Genomic DNA, 16062 nt, shown 5'->3' on the forward strand with positions numbered 1-16062 from the left:
AATATCATTTAATAATGCATAGAAAATGAAGTCGATTCTGACCTTGGCCTTCCTGGTGTTTCATGTTACGCCCTCTACCCCTGCCGACAGCCTGCGTTCCCTGTCCCCACGCTAAATGGTAATTCCCTCCTGTAACTCCTTCTTTACTGAGCTTTGCAAACGTGCACATTTCTTTCTGTCAATTTGTCAGGCATAGTCACTCCTATGAATCCAGTCAGCTCCCCCCTGCAAAACATGCCAAATGTTTAAACCCTGATCGTCGCTGACAGGTCCACAAACGGCACTTCCCCAGGCTGCTCCCTGCTCAGCCCCGCAGCACGGGGCAGCAGATGCTGTCCCTACGGCCACAACGAGCAGGGCCTGATGGACACCCACAGGAGACGTCTTTGCTCTGCCACCACCGTCTCCCTGTCATCGTCCCGGTGTAGTTTAGATGGGAGATCTCAAGACGAGGCACGTGCCGTTCTCCACTCAGATCACATCTCCCCATCTGTGTGCTATTCCCCAGAGGAGGTCTGGTGACTAAACTTGAGAGATGTAGTGACTGCGGCGTGTGTCCATGAGTCATTGTTAGCTTGTTCCTTCGTAAGAGAATAGAAACTGAATGAAAACATAGTTGGTGATAATAGGTGATAGGTTTTTATTCAAAACCACTGTCGCAGGAGTACCGGCCAGAGGCAGCGTGGCCCTGCACACGCACATCCCTGCTCACAGCAACCCTCTTGTGCCTCCTCCCGGCCGCGCAGGCACTGAAGGCAGCTGCGCTCACGTTCGGGTGGCTTTTGGCTACAGTTCGACCCGTGCTTTCTGGTGAGCGAACTCCGTGTTTGCTAGAGCATGAAGCTAATTCATTTGGGGTCCATTCAGTCACTGCACGAGTGACAGCAGCCTCCCCGAGTGCTGAAAGTCTCTGTCCGAAGATGTCCACCACTGTCGGTGGTGGCCTGCGTCTGGGTGCAGCAGTGCTGGTAGCGCAGCCTGGGGGATCCAGATCCTCACTTGGACACGAGTCATCTCTGAAACCCCAGCCAGGATGAAATTTGTGGATGTTTTTTTTTCCCAGAGTAGTCACCATGAGGTGAAAGGTTGTAACATGCAGCGGTGTGCCACAACACACCCTGTGTGTGTGTGCTGGAGGGCGCTGCCAGTAGCATTGTTTGGGTGAGGGCTGAGCATTTGTAGCTGATAGAGAAGCTGAAGACAGCCAGCTTTCCTTAGGGAAAGAAATTAACTTATCACTTTATTTTATGATAATGATGCTGAATTCTGATGTGAACAGACTGTGCCTTGTATTTTACGTCTTTCACTCAACTTTGCTGTAAAAGCTGCTATAAAAATGAATTAAAAGACTTGCTTCACTTGAGTCAGCTCAGTGCAAGTCTTCCTCTGGGTCATTTACAATTCCAGGTGACTCGTGAATCCAAATGCAAGTCAAGTGCAAGCGTGTAAGCAGATGTCAGGGACCTTTCAAGCAGTCAGGACACCGACCCACCGAAACCCAGCAAGCGGGGCTGCTCTGAACAGTCTGCCGCAGCATGTAGCTGCTGACCTGGCCTCCCGGCAGAGCCACGCTTTGTAGTGAGCAGGTGTGAAAGGCTCTCTGTGCTCTAGCAAACAGCTTTTCCAACCCCAAACCACCTCTTCTCCATAGATCTGGCTTTCAGGCAGCACACTGACTAGGAGCTGCACAGATGTCATAGACACCTTTAAAGCACATTTCTCAGCTCCAAGTCACCCCCGAATCTGGTCAAAAGCCCCTTGTCCCCAAGCCACTACCTGCAGTGGCTGGTAGAAAAGTTATACTTTAAGCCTTTGCCCCTTTATCGGGTTTAATTGGAGTTTTAGCTCACTGCTCGCATTGCTGAGCACTCAGCAGCACGGAAACGCAGCACAGGCCACCCGCTAACGTCCCATCAGCTGCTGCATGTTATTAGGAAGAAGCTTTGGCTGCCCAAGCGTGCAAGACCTTAATGGCCACATCTGCTCAGAGCAGTGTCCATAAGCCTGTCAAGGATCCTCCTCAGGACTCTGCTGTTGTTCCAGTCCCCTCTCCGTTTTATCAATTGCTGTTTGCTTGGTGTTTACCCCCTGTTCCACCATGGTGCGCTGATAATTCAGTGCCCTGCTCCTTGGGTTATGAGTACATCCTCTGACCTCCTGCCTTCGTGGAAACCACTTTTTTTTTTTTTTTTAAATCTTCTTCCATAGCCAGTACCACTTTGACTCCAGAGACCCACACCTTTGTCTAGGAGCTCCTTCATCCCTATGCACAGCATGCCTGCAGCAGCATCTGGTGCTTTTTTTGGGGAGGAAAAAGCTCTCTCAAGTATGACCTGATTTTCTCAAGCAATGGCCAAAAGTCTTATTCTATGTTTGCTCCTAAGTCTGATGTATAAAAATCCTTCAGTTTAGCTATGGGATAACCACTTCATCCCTGCCAAAAACAGAAAACGAAAACTGGTCACAGCCACTCTTTTCACTTGGTAATCCTGGCAGAGGATAATTTGTCAGAGAGGCAATTAGGGGAAATTCAGTGCACCTGATCTGCATGAATGGTGCAAGACAAAATACACAGCGTTCTGATTTAAATTAATATTGATCCCACTAATGGGAATCAGAGGACCAAAATAAATTACATAAATGGAGTTAATCAAGACAAAAAATTTCCAAGGGGTAACCTTGCGTTAATGGAGCTGATTCTGCTGATGTCAAGTAGAGACATGCAGAAGGATAACAGACTGTCAGGAAAACAACGGGCACTGCTGCCTCTTACTCTGAATGTCCAGGACTGCTGAGGTAGGAAATTATTTCTGAAGACCTAATATATTAATTTATAAAGAAGTTGTTTTGTGTGATTGATAGCTCCTTCCCTTCACTCCGGGAGCCTGCCCAGCTTGTAGGGTTGCTGGCTGCAGACCACGGAAAGGCAGAGCAGCAACACACATGGGGAGCAAACAGGTGTAGGGGTGGACGGGAGCTGTGGGCAAGAGAATTGCTTCAAAGCTTCTTGGCGATGCACAGACCAGATAGTGTTTTAAAATGCTGCTACTCCCACACACGGACCTTGCTGCACAAGACATTGCCAAACAGACATTGTTTAGCCTCTAACTCCAGCTGCTGAGTGCTGAGCTTTCCTGCCCTGGGGAGGAAGGAAGGAAATTGCAGACTGAACACAGTCTGGACTGGTGGCTGGTACGGGGTCTTCTCCAAAGGACCTCACAGTATCCATTTTGCTTTCTGCAGGCAGCGGAGAGCAGCAGGAGCACTCACAGGGTCAGTGCAGTGAGGTTTGTGAGTTCCTTTGCTATCTGCAGAGTTCATACAGTAACAGGACGCTGCTTTCACATGGGGCACGGGCAGCTCTTCTTCCTCCCATCACCCAGCTCTGTCCTGCTAGGTAGTGCAGAGGAGAAAGATGGTTGTTTCTGTTTGCTAGGTCACTGGAGTGTTTTGGGAAGAGGGGTGAAGAAGACCTTCCTCACTGAGGAATGCTTATCCAGAGTGGAAGTGTAGCTCAGGCAAACCTTGCCCACTGTGGGAAAATCTGTTAGAGTAGGAATAAATCCAGTTCCACTCGTGCTCACTGGTGCGTCCCAACATGGCCAGGCACCAGAAGAACTCGAGGTGCTGTATCTCACTGTGTTTGAAGTATGTCTGCTGAGCCAGGGTTTCAAAATGGCAATGGTGGCTAATGGGCTGGTCATTTAAAATTGCTTGAAACGTGGTTGGAGACAACATGTCAGTTCTCCTGCTCAGCACATCAAGTATTTCTTTCCACTCCTACACGTAACTTTGCAGTCTGAGTCTCGGGAGTTGTCCACGTGAGTGCGTTCAGAGAGACCTGACTAAATCACTGGGGTTTCCCCAGAGCTGTCAGGAATCCGGCACCCCCAGTCCCACCAGTCAGATCCAGGCCCGCCCTTACCCAAGCATTAAGTTACCTCTTCCCACTACTGCTATCCCTGACAGCAACAGTGGTGAAAAAACTTCAGAAAGAGTGTGGTGAAAAAGTCTTTTTCCAAAGTTTGACACCCTCTGAAGTTGCTTCTGGAGCCCTTCAAACTATGCAGGGAATTTAGACATGTCATTTTTTAAATTCAGTTCCATTTTTATTATGTAGGTTTTATTTAAATGTCTTAGGCTGAATCAAACACTGCTATTACTGGATGCGGAGTTGTATGGCATTGTTGTTTGTTGTTAAATGTATTACAGACTGCTGCTTGTTCTTAAATCTAACATTTTTCATGACATTTTTCTGACATTACAAATTTAATCATACAAACTATTACGTTAGTACATTCTTGCATATTTAATATATTTCAGCTTTGTCTCTGCAGCAGCTGTCAACGTCTTTAACAAAACCTTGAAAAAACTATAGGAAGTATAAATCTTCATAAAAAGTTAAGAAGATTGATCCAGATAGTTTCCTGCGGTAACGATTTCCACATGTTTGGTAGAGAGTTGTGTGCTGTTGTGCTCTAGCACTCTGTGCACACAAATTCAAAGGGCGTAAAAGAAAGCCTGAGATAGTGAGTCTGTAAAATAATACGGCTTCGTAATAGTGGAAAGCTGTATTATCCCAAATACTCAGAAACAATTATCTCCTATCCATTAACTGGATTGTTATTAGCAGAACATTGGATAGCAAAGGACATAAAAATAATCAATAGGACACGTTAAAATATGAACTGGAGGAACGCCAGGAAGCAAAGGGCAAAGTGTGCATGTGTGCAGTGGGTGGATGCTCTCCGCTGCATTCTGTGACCACCAGGAGCGTGCAAAGGCATTTCTGATCAAGTCAAGTCAATAATTTGCATATAACATAAGATATTCTGTCATCCTTCTATTTCTTTTTCGTTTTAATAGAAAACCTCTCCAATATTAAAATAATTTCTTCCAGCTTTAAAGTCACATATGCCAAAAATCACCTTCCGCTTACTTGTGATAAAAGCAAAATGCCACTGCGTAGTAAAGAAAATTTTTCACAAGACGAAAGCTGCTTTGCCTGCCTTTGGGGTGCTCTTTGCCTATGCTCTGTGCTAGAAACACAGCTCTTGAACAGTTCTCTTGCATTGCAGAGGCCCTGGTGCTGCTGTACTCCTGTCTTTTGGTGCCCCAGGGAACTGCAGCCATGTAGTCACCCCAGTTAGGAGCTCAGCCATATTTAACTCTTGGTGCTTTACGGATGGGAGGAGGAGAAGGAGGACAGCCAGATTTGGTAACCAAATGATGTCTTCTGAATTTTAAGTTCTGTGAAATCAGGTGGGCTGTCATTAGAGCTCAGACACTTGAGAAACTCATGCAATGAAAGCAGGGGAACAGGGATCTGATAATTCCCTCTTCCCAGTAAAATGAAAAGCTACCAGCTGGAAGAAGTGTAATTTTTAAGGATGTAAAGAAGAAAAAAAGGAGAAAAGAAAGGAGAAGAAATGATCCCAGTATTGCTTGGCTTTGGTGTTATGGAAAAGCTCTTTCTGTTGCAGCATTTGGGCTGTTGTCCCTACAGGCCATTGCATTGGTGCAGGTCAGGACACCCAGTTGCACTAGGTATAGCAATGTAGAGATCCTTGAGTGAAAGGGAACAGGAAGACATTTAGGCTTTGATTTAAAGCCAGTGGACCTCATTCTTCCCTGCTTGCAGCTTGTTCCAGCCTTTTTTACCAGTATAAAGAAAGAGCAAGTTATATTTCTCCTTTGGCATGTAACTTCTTCTGATGAGGCAGCAGCAGGGGCAGGTGAGTGAGCATCAAGGTCATCAGGAAAACAACCACAGCACACAAAATTCTGGCTGTCTCTTATATCCCCCTTGTACCAGGCCAGCTCACAAACCTCAGCTGCCATAGCCCTACAAAGCCTGGAGCCTCTGTATTTGAGCAGGGCCCTGTGGCAGACCTTCACCTCCACCTCCAGGTGGCCAAACCGAGACTAGGAGCCAAGTCCCCAAACTCCTGGCCCCGTCTGCCGCCCAACCAGTGCCCTCCCCTTTGGGTCTTGATTTATGGAAGGCCGCAGAGCAGTTTGGCTGGAAGGATGCTGTATGGGTGTGGGGAGTATTGAACACACTGCATGAAAAAATAAGCAGCTTCCAAACTGGTGAATTGACTTAACTGAAAGCTGTGTCTGTAGAGCTCCTGTAGAGAATATGCAATATTGTAATTAATTGCTATTAGTAATTAATAGTAGGCAGTTAATTCACTGCCTGCCATTTGTACTGAAACACACATCTACAGTAGCAGAGGCCTGTTATCTGGCCAGCTGTGTTTTTAAGCCGTGTTGCCATCACAAGGTGTCCCATGTGCAGCAGGCAGGATCTGTGCTTAACCCATAAATAGGAAATGGTGGTTCCCACGGTGACCTGTGTACTCAGACCCGCAGCATCCCTAGTTCCGTGTGTACTCCTCTCTCTTGTTGGAATACTTTCTTTGAGCAGAGACTTTTTTTGCTGAAGATGAGACTGCTTTTAATGTTATGCCTTTATTGTACATTCAGACAGCTGTGTGATGTGTGCCCCCATTTGGTTTACATGAGCATGTCCAGGGGCCACCGCACCGCTGATGCTAACGAACGTCCTCGGTGTCACTTTCTTCCTGCTTTGTGTCACTCATTGTGTCTGCACCCTTCCAGCAGGAAAACCAGTATTCACAGGAGAATTTCAAGCTGTAGCAAAGATGGGAAGCTTGCAGTCTGAGACAGGATTTTTCAAATAGCTGGGAATTTTGCTTGACTGGGTTTCTGGGTCCAGCACGAGCCTCCTCAACTACTCAGACTCTGTGGGCTCAGAGTCGTGGCAAGTAGTCTGCTTAAAGGAAACCCCAGTCTTCACTATTCTTACCTTCCAGTGGGCCCATTTTTGGCATGAACCAGGAGCTTTTCAAAGTATTGATGTGCTGGTACTTGTTCTGTGCCTTCCACCTCCTTCCTTTTTTGTGCCCAAGCCTCAGAACATAACTCTAGAGAAGTGTTTCTGTGGCAAGGTGTATTACCTTAAAAGGACTAGTGTGTGTTTCCTCGCCATCAGCAGGGATGCTGTGACTGCAGGGCCTAATCATAGGCAAAAGTAAGCAGCGATGTGGAGATTAGCACAGAGTCATGGGAATGTGGAGAGGGGAAGAGCAACAACAAGCAGATGTGGGGGTAGGACCAGGCAAGGAGGCGTGGAGGAGCCTGAGACGCTGTGGCACGAAGCCCCCAGGAGCAGGAGGGCAGGGATGGAGGAGCAGGAAGGCACTGGGGACTGGCTGGGGGGAGATGGAGAAAGGAGAAAGGGGAGACGGGAAAGACACCGGCCTCACTGAACATCTCCAGCAATCGTTCCTATGAAAATCTTTATAGAAATATCTGAACAGTTCATATATGAAGCTTCATGGAAAGTTTCTTTCAGCTATGAATGTAACATATTCTTTCTGGTGCCAATAATAATGACATATGGAAAATAAGCCAGCATTTGTTTCATTTCACTGTCTTCTGCATGGCTCTGAAGGGCAAGTACTCTTTGGTAAATTTTCCTAACAGTTTTTTGGAGCTGAAATGCAATCGCCTGGTAATTTGTATTAAAGCTATTTTTAAAATTCACAATCAAATGAGAGTGGTGCTAACTCACTGAACTTTAGGGCAGTAAAAGGGGAGAGCAGAAGGAAATCTGCCTTGCTGTCCTTTTCACTGAGTTGCTGTCTCTTATATTGTGATGCTGAAAGGCCAAAGCAGCACTGGGGAAATATATTGTTGAAACAGGAAGTCATTCTTACCTCCTTAATTAAAGAAAATGAACGATTTAAACTCACAGTTGACAGTTAGAGAACCAATGCCAGACTCATGAACTTTCCAAATGTGCTCAAGTTCCCCAAAGTCTGCGTCGGGAAACTGGCATGGGTTTAGGCTGTAATTGCTCAGCTGAATTACTTGCTCTATTTTTCTTTCCTCTTTGGTGTCTGAGTTTGGCGAACAAGCTCCCTCAGAAGAACTTACTTTTGCTGTTTTATGGACAGGGTGCTAAACTGTGGCTCCCCAGCGGTGATTTCACATCCAGCCCGCAGAGTCTGCGCTGGGACTGAGGTGGCGTACAGTCAGGCCCACGACAGCATTGCAGCCAGTGTCAGAGGCCCTCCAGAGATCCGTCCCTGGGCAGGAAAAGCTTATCTGGGTGCAGTAGTGTATGAGGAATCACGGCATTTTTCTCCCTACCTCACCCAGGAAGGGGGGAAAACATTTGGGGTTTTTCAGCTTGCTTTAGGCAGTCTCTTCCCATCTCTGTGGCATGCCTGTTTGCCAGGAGAGCACCATCAGCCTGCCTAATGCCTGTCACTCACACCGACTGCTAGAGATGGAGTAGACTAGTTGTTCTGCCTGGGTTGTGTTTCTGTACCGATAACAGGCAGAGACTGAGATGACTGAGGGGGTTGTGTTGGTGGTTGTTTTGCTCAAAAGCTATCAGTGTGGCTTTGTAGTACCTACTGCTACCCTTCCCTGGTGACACTTCGGTACTGACTTTCTTAGGGCACACTTTGCTGGCATTGCCCTCCCTTGGATGGCCAGCTCCTGGAGTGAGTCCAGAAGTTCATAATTCTTTTTTCCACAGAAAGCTCACAGCATGGTATATAGATGAAATCAAACTAAAAAGCAGGAGCAAATACATGGACTTCTAAACTTTTCAATGAGTTTGATCTGCTATGCGAGGAACAGAAAGAGGGATGCAGTAAATCAGCGTGTGACTTTTCTCCCTTCTCTGTATCATAAAACAAAATGAGTCTCCACGGGCACAAAGGAAGGCCCTGTCTCCTTCGCTGTGATTGAGCGACGCTATAAACCATGGCAGCAGAAAGATGGCTCTGTCAGCTTTACTGGGCAAGACCTTGACAGAGTTGTTTAGGGCATATCTGTGGGACCAGACATGAGAGCAGGCTCAGCCCCAGCTAAGTCTGAATCCCAGGCTCAGGGGAGTGGGCTGTGCTGTCACCATGGTCCGCTGCTGTGCCGGGAGGGTTTGGTGGCTCCAGGCTCCCTGCTGTGAAGGCATGCCAGCACTGTTCGGGGCAGGGAAGCCATAAGGAGATCTAACTCGTGTCCTTCTCAAGAGCGTTGTGAGAATACATGTGTGTCGGTCTGAAGGTACTGAAAAAGAATTCTATCAATGTTTTTACCATCTGTTAGATGAGAATCAAAGATCTGCTGTGCTTAAAATTACCAAGAACCTTCAAGCTGCCTCTGTCTTCCAGTTAAAATGTACATCTTCCCTAAAACAAACAACTCCCCGTAAAACCCAAGAAACTCATACCTCTAAGCCATCTTTTAGTTTATGTGAATTCTCCTTAAAAAAAAATAATAATATTTTATTACGTCCCCTGACACGCTGTGGAGCTGGATTCAGCAGACTCAGATTTAATGACTTGAGTTCACTGCACTGGCTTTTTCTGGAGAGCAGTCTGGCCCAGTAGAAGTTGTGTGTTTTGAAATGAAGTTCTCAGGTGGCTTAGAAGACCTTTAAATAAACAATACAAATCTTTGATTTCACATATGCATTTATGTTTCTGTTAATCTGCAGCTAAGTTAACAATTACCATTTTTGCCTTAAATACTGAGTTTGAAGAAAACAGTATTTTGTGCCAAGCTGGTTATAATGATCATGTAATTCAGGAAATATATGAGACGTTAAAACTCTGTGACATCTCCTTCCCATACTAAAGTCTGTAAGAGGGATTGATGGGACCAATAAATTGATTCCCGTAGGAAAGACTGTAGCAAAAATGGGAAGCAGTACGAAATATAGCCCACCTGGTAGTTTTATGACCCTATCTGAATGCTGTAATCATTTTAAAGAGATGTTGATTAGTACCAGCACCAGGAGTTGAATTGGCAGTATCAGTAGCATCAATTTCAACAACAGCACTGGAGGTCCTTAACTTCCCATTTGGTGACTCGGATGCAAATGAATCATCAGTCAGCAGGTGCTGTTCAATCTGTACTAAATATATATAACCAACAGATGAAGGAATGCAGAATTTGGGCTTAAAGAAAGAATTGAATGCCTCAACTGCCACTGGATTTAAGTGATTAAAGGACGTTTTAGAGTACAGGCAGAAAGAGAGGAAAGAGGCAGGTCCAGCTCCTCGCTGAAGCGAACACAACTGTGCCAGTTCCTCCTTGTTGGGAGCCCAGCGTGGAGGTGGTTCCTTCACTTTCCAGGAGTTTCTGCAGGTTCACAGCCCAGCCTCCTCCTGCTACAGCCTGGTCAGGTAGCAGCAGCTGGCTCCAGTCACATCATCATGATTCATCCACTGCACCTGAGGGAGGAAAGGCAAAGCGTTGGAAATGCAAATAATTCAAAAAAGAAGAAACACCTTTCTGCACCCAAGGGTGGTATTCGTTTTGGAGGCTGCATAAATGCATTTTGTGAACCTGAAAACCAGCGTGACAGTGTGATGCCATCAGCAAGAAGTCTCAGTGATTATGCTCTGCAAGCTGTTCATGTCTTTCCATTCAGATCCTTTCAGTGGGGTTTGTGTGCTTTCAGTGTCTCCCTGGATTTGGTGTCAGAGGCATTCGAATACCCATGTATATACTGCCTGTGAAAGGATGAATTGTCCATAGGCTGGCTGTGAAATGAGGTCTTTAGAGAGACAAGAACTGTAAGTGGTACTTGATGTTCAGCTGCAGATGAAAATCACATCCTCAAAAGTTGGTTTGCGTTGGAAAAAATATTTTTCGATTTGGATTTAGGTATAATAAATACTGTAATATAAACCTGACACGTGAGTTCTCCACCCATTTCAGGTCTGTACTCTTAAACAGGGAGGAAAGACTGTCTCCAGCAGACTGTTCCCACCTGGTATTGTCCCTTGCGCTACACAGAAATGCCTGGCTGTCCCCATAAGCAAGCACGTTGCTGTCATACTGGTCAGAAGCACAGGTAATGTCTTACCGTGCCCACGCTGCTAGGGATAACAAGCCAAAGTGAGGCATCCCAGAGGTGCTCCTAGTTAAGGGGAGGAGAAGTTATGGGGGTATGTGTGCCTGGCATCCTCCTGTTATCAAGATCTGTAGTATGTGGATTGGAGAAGGAACTGAGCACTAAACTGGCCCTAATGTCATGCTGTCTGGTATTAAATAGGCAGTTGGGATGCAGGGTCATCCCGAGTGCCCTGTGCTTTGTGTGTACGCAGTCGTGCAGGTGCTGACTGCTCTCTGTGAGGTGTGCCAGCCCTTGCTCGAGGTACAGCTTTCTGCTGTCATGTCTCGCGGTTTCTTGGTTCGTTTTCGCTTCTTTACACAAACGAGAGAAATTCTTGGAAGAGCTGCTAATGGGTACTCTCCCTGTGCCTGTGTATTTGTCTGGAGTTGCTGTTTTAAAGGGAACCTTAATAGGTATCCTAAGTGAAAGGTGGCTGTTACACCGTTCCTGTAATAGCCATGGGTGCTCGCTGTTTATGTTACAGCTGTGTAACATGCTCCTGCTGACCTGCTGGGATTTCATTCTCTGGGTAAAGGACTCGAAGTGCACAAGCTGGAGGCAGCGGTGCGTTGGTTAGCTGCGATACGACCTGAACCCTGAAACAAGCCATTGGCTTTTCACCTTCCTGCTGATGAGGGCCAGGAGACACACTCCATTAAGACCGTTTGTTTCCAGTATACTCACATTCAAGCCACCCATGAAGAATTTTTAATGCATGTGTTCCATAGTATATCAAAAGTAAGCTGAGTGTGTAAGGGTTGTGTAGGGCCGTCTCCAAAGACAGCTTCTGGGTGGTTTGGGGTTCCTGGGGCTCAGCAGGATCCGCAACAAGTCACACTGGGGGCAGGCAGAGCACACCTGGTCATGGACTAAATCATTCACGTTTCCATCAGCAGCAGGGCTAAGCAAGAGAACTGCCCGTCTCCCAGCCTGCGGGTGGTCCTGGCACCACATCCCGTGCTTATCGGTGTGGTGTAATAAATATTCTTCCTCCTCACGTCCATTAGGGATTCCAGCTGCCTTGCACCATAAATATGACTTCTGCTGCACTGTTACCTTGGCGCTTTGTTTGCTGCGCTCTTCTCTGTGTAACCAGCTTCTGCAGAATTTAATGACAAATTGGCCTTACATCAGCAAAGCCCTGAGCATGCGGCCATTGATCTCATGGCAGAGCAGATTGGCTCTGATATTTATGGGGGTTCGGTTCCTATCACTGTTATTTTTCATTTTTTTGTCCTTTGTAAAAGGAGGGTGGGAAATACCTACTGTGCTCATTATCTTCTTTATTCCCCTGTTTTTCATCTAATTTCCTGATATTTTAATTTCTTTCTTCTCATTTTGGTTCATTTTCCTTTAAGGCATTATAATTAATGGACTGTTCTAATTTCCTTTGAGACAACATTCTTAATTGCTGTAATTCTCACTTATGTCTTTTAGGCATCCCTGCTGGCATTGATTCATTTCAATTTGCATTCCTGAATGCTGCAGCTATAAATACTCAGTCAATGCATGTCTCCTGTCCTTTTGAAAGCTATACAGGTTTTTCATTGTTTTTTTTTGCAGCGAAACTAAATGGTGACGTACAGTTTTAGCAGTATCTTACAAACTGCCTTGTGTTTACCTTTATTGCATTCAGTAGGTTTTTCTTTGGTTGGTGGTAAAAGTGACAAAGTTTTACAAGATGAGTCCCAGTGTGCATTCTTGCCTTTTAAAACTATTCTGAGAATAACAATCTGGAGTTTTTTAAAAAAACAAATTGCCATAAACCAAATGAGTTTTCCAGGAGTAGAAGTTGTGAGTTCTGAATAGGACTTGCAAATCTGGAAAAAAATAATAATTTGTGCTGGTGACACAGGGTTCTTTTATGGAAAAGGTGTGAATGAGATCATGTGAAGCTGAAGGTCTCCTGCTCGGGTGCTTAATGAAGGCAGCAGGAGCAGCACAGCTAATGCCATTATGCAGAAATGTTTCACCATCCCTTCTCCTTTGTGTTCACAACCACTGCCCCAAGGATCAGGCTCCCAATGTGTGGAAGGAGAAACCAAGTTGAGGTACTCCTGCCATTTACCTCCTGGCCCTGTCCTCCATTAGCTCTGGACTGAACAGCTTTGAGGAGATGGTTTTCCCTGTCAACTCATTTCCTGCAGCCACCAAAAAAAGCCAGGAGGGAAATAAGATTTAGTCACTACTGCCCTAAATAAAACAAACCAAAGCAAAGCAGCTCTGTGTCCTATTACAAAACCTTGGGGTCACTCAGTCCCCATGGTTTCTCGTTTGGCTTTTCGTTCTGGTACAATTATTTCTTGCAGCCACAGTTCTTAAAAATGAGATGAAAAACACTTGGATATACTTTAGAATAAGTGCATCCAAATTGCTCCAAATGCAATGAAAATATCCCCTACAGAGAAGGAATATTTATAGATCAAAGAAATACAGCCAATAATTTTTTTCCTTTTTTAGTATCCCTACAAATGTATTCCCGTGAAAAGAAATTCGAAATGCAGTTCTGCGGTGACTAATGGAAGCCGTTGCACTTTCTGTGTTGGTGACAGAGCTGTGACAGGGAAAGATTTCAGTTTGCAGTAAGATGGAAAAGGCTTGACCAATTGTCTTCTCACCAGTTAAGATGATTAATCAAATAATTAGGATAAGGATTAAAAGCCTAATACTCGCGGTGCCTTCCGCAAGTTGACAGCGGGTTCTGTGCAGGCAGTCGGAGCGGTTGCTCAGGGTTGTGGCTCCGGGTGCTGTAGGTGACACAGAGCTCATCCCTCTGCCTGAGGAACTTGTAAGGCGTTGGAAGTTTTGCCTGTCCTTTTGCCTGTGGGTGGTTCCCACCTCTCTGCTCCCAGCGATGCTCAGGGGTGCTCCTTGCTGCAGCAAGTGCTAATTACCAGGTCCTGAGGGCAGGTTAATTAGATGTTTTTGTGTTGGAGTCTTATCTCAGGAATTTGGGCTGGATGAGCTTGAGGAGAGCAAAGAGGAAACCTGTTGTGCGCTTTTGCACTCACTCTCTTCCATACTTTCTTCATTATTAGCTCAGCAGGCTGTCAGCGGGATGGAGAAAAGCCCCTAATAAGGGTGCTGAAAATGCAATACCAGCATCGCTGCGAAGTGTGCAGCCTGTGGAAGAGAGATACAGGGAAGAGATGAAAGCTGTTGTGTGAAAGGGTAAAAGTAACTTAATTATTACTTGGCAAAAAGTATATACGGTCAGCCACGGCGTTCAGGGAGGTCTCTGTTTGCTTTCAGTCCAGTTGCAGCACTGTGGCAGCTGCCTTAGAAAACTCCTGGTGGTCAGAAAAGGTGGTTATCAGGGCACGATGGCCAGCTGGAGGCCAGGCACTGGTTGTGTACCCCCGGTGTTGATACTGGGGCCAGGAAGGTTTGATATCTTTGGTCATGGTCATCATGGACAGCGTTGTGTGAGGGTAAATCAGAAGACAAGGCCATCAAAATCAAAGTAACTTTGGCATAAGGCTGGCAGAGGCAGTATAAGGCACTGGGTAGGGAAATGTCTCTGACTTGGTTCTCCATCATTGGTTCTCTTTGACTTGGTTCTCAAATTGCGGGGGCGCTGCCTTTCAGACCTGCTCCTCACCGGCAGCAGCAGATCTGCTTTGCTTTGCAGCTGCCTGAGCATGAAGGGATGTGATATGGCAGTGGAGGCAGCTCTTGAGGTGCAGGCCCAATTGATCTATCCCTGGGCCATCTATTTGACCACTGACATATACAATATTTGCAGTGTATTTCCAAAGTGGGCAATCACTTCACAGGGAGTTTTGTGCCCCCAGCTCTCTTCCCTGGGCCTTTCAAATCAATATTCCCACCTAGCAGGTCCCCAAGCCGCTGGACGTGCTGCAGCGCGCCGCGAGGACTCTCTGCAGATTCGTTTTGGTGTATATTAAGAATAAATTGGCTCATTCTCCTTGTGACTTGGTTTAAGAAAGAGATAGATGACTTAGAATTAGAAGGAATTAAAATTCAAGATGTGTAGGGAGCTTGAGCAAGCTGGGCTGGGCTCCAGGACATTTCACAAAGAGACAAAGACGGGAGAGGAGACAGCAGAAGCAGCATAAACTGGCAAAAACCCTAAAGTGGTAGCTGGCAAGTGGGCAGGGAAGCCGTGATTCCTCCTTGCTGCGGGGGGAGGCGTACAAAGAAGGTGCTGCTGTGCCCATGCTCTGCGGAGAGCTGGCTTGTATTTTAAATGGGTTTTAATCAAACTAGGAGGGAAATGCTTGGAAAAAGTTGCCCCTTTTTCATTTTATGCCTTCCCCCTAAAACTGATGCTACTTCTGTCTTTGCTATTTCTCATTTTTCAAAGTCCAAATGTTTCTACCAGCTCTATTGCTTGCAAAATGAAGGAAAATATTTTTTTTCCTGATTGGTTTTTCCCTGAGCAGTTCTTCCTAGGAAGAAAATCTGAGAAACAGCTGTGCTAGTAGGGGAAATGCTGCTGCTTTCCAGCCTGGGCAGCTTGCAGCAAGAGCACAGAGAGACGTGGTGTTGCCTCTGCGTGCTCGAGGAGCGCCCTGGAGATGCAAAGTGCCTCTGGGAGGAACAGCGGGTGGCAAGCACAGCAACAACCCAGCGTTTCTGTGGATGAAGCAACGGCTGGCACAGTCAGCTGGCAGACCACCAGCTTGTCCCACCAGTTTGACACTACTCGGAGTGGGGTGTTTATTGAGTTGTAAATTCATTTTAGAGTTCCTTTACTTTTCTTCTTCCTTTTTCACTGCTGGCCAAACCTCGCTGGTGTCTCCGAGGCTGACCTGCAGGTGCAGCATGATGCTGCCAAGTGCGGGGCACCTGGGCAGTGTGTGAGGCACTCGCGCAGGGACTCGTTTCCATGTGTGGCAGTGCAGCAGTACCTGCCTGAAGGGGCTGCACACAAAAGTATCTGTTCTTCCAGGTATCTTTTTGATAGGAAAAAAAATGTGAAAATTCTTCTTTCTGCTGCTATGGTAATTAGTTTGCATTCACTGGTGTTTTTTCACAAAGAAAATCACGAGTGGGTCTGAAGTTAACACCACTTTGGTTGCAAATGAAGTTAAAAGCAGGATAAAAAATGCAGGAGAGCTGAGGGCTGCGAGTCATTTATTGAATTCTCTTCC

The sequence above is a fragment of the Cygnus olor genome, chromosome 15, assembly GCF_009769625.2.
Source record: "Cygnus olor isolate bCygOlo1 chromosome 15, bCygOlo1.pri.v2, whole genome shotgun sequence".
NCBI lineage: Eukaryota > Metazoa > Chordata > Aves > Anseriformes > Anatidae > Cygnus > Cygnus olor.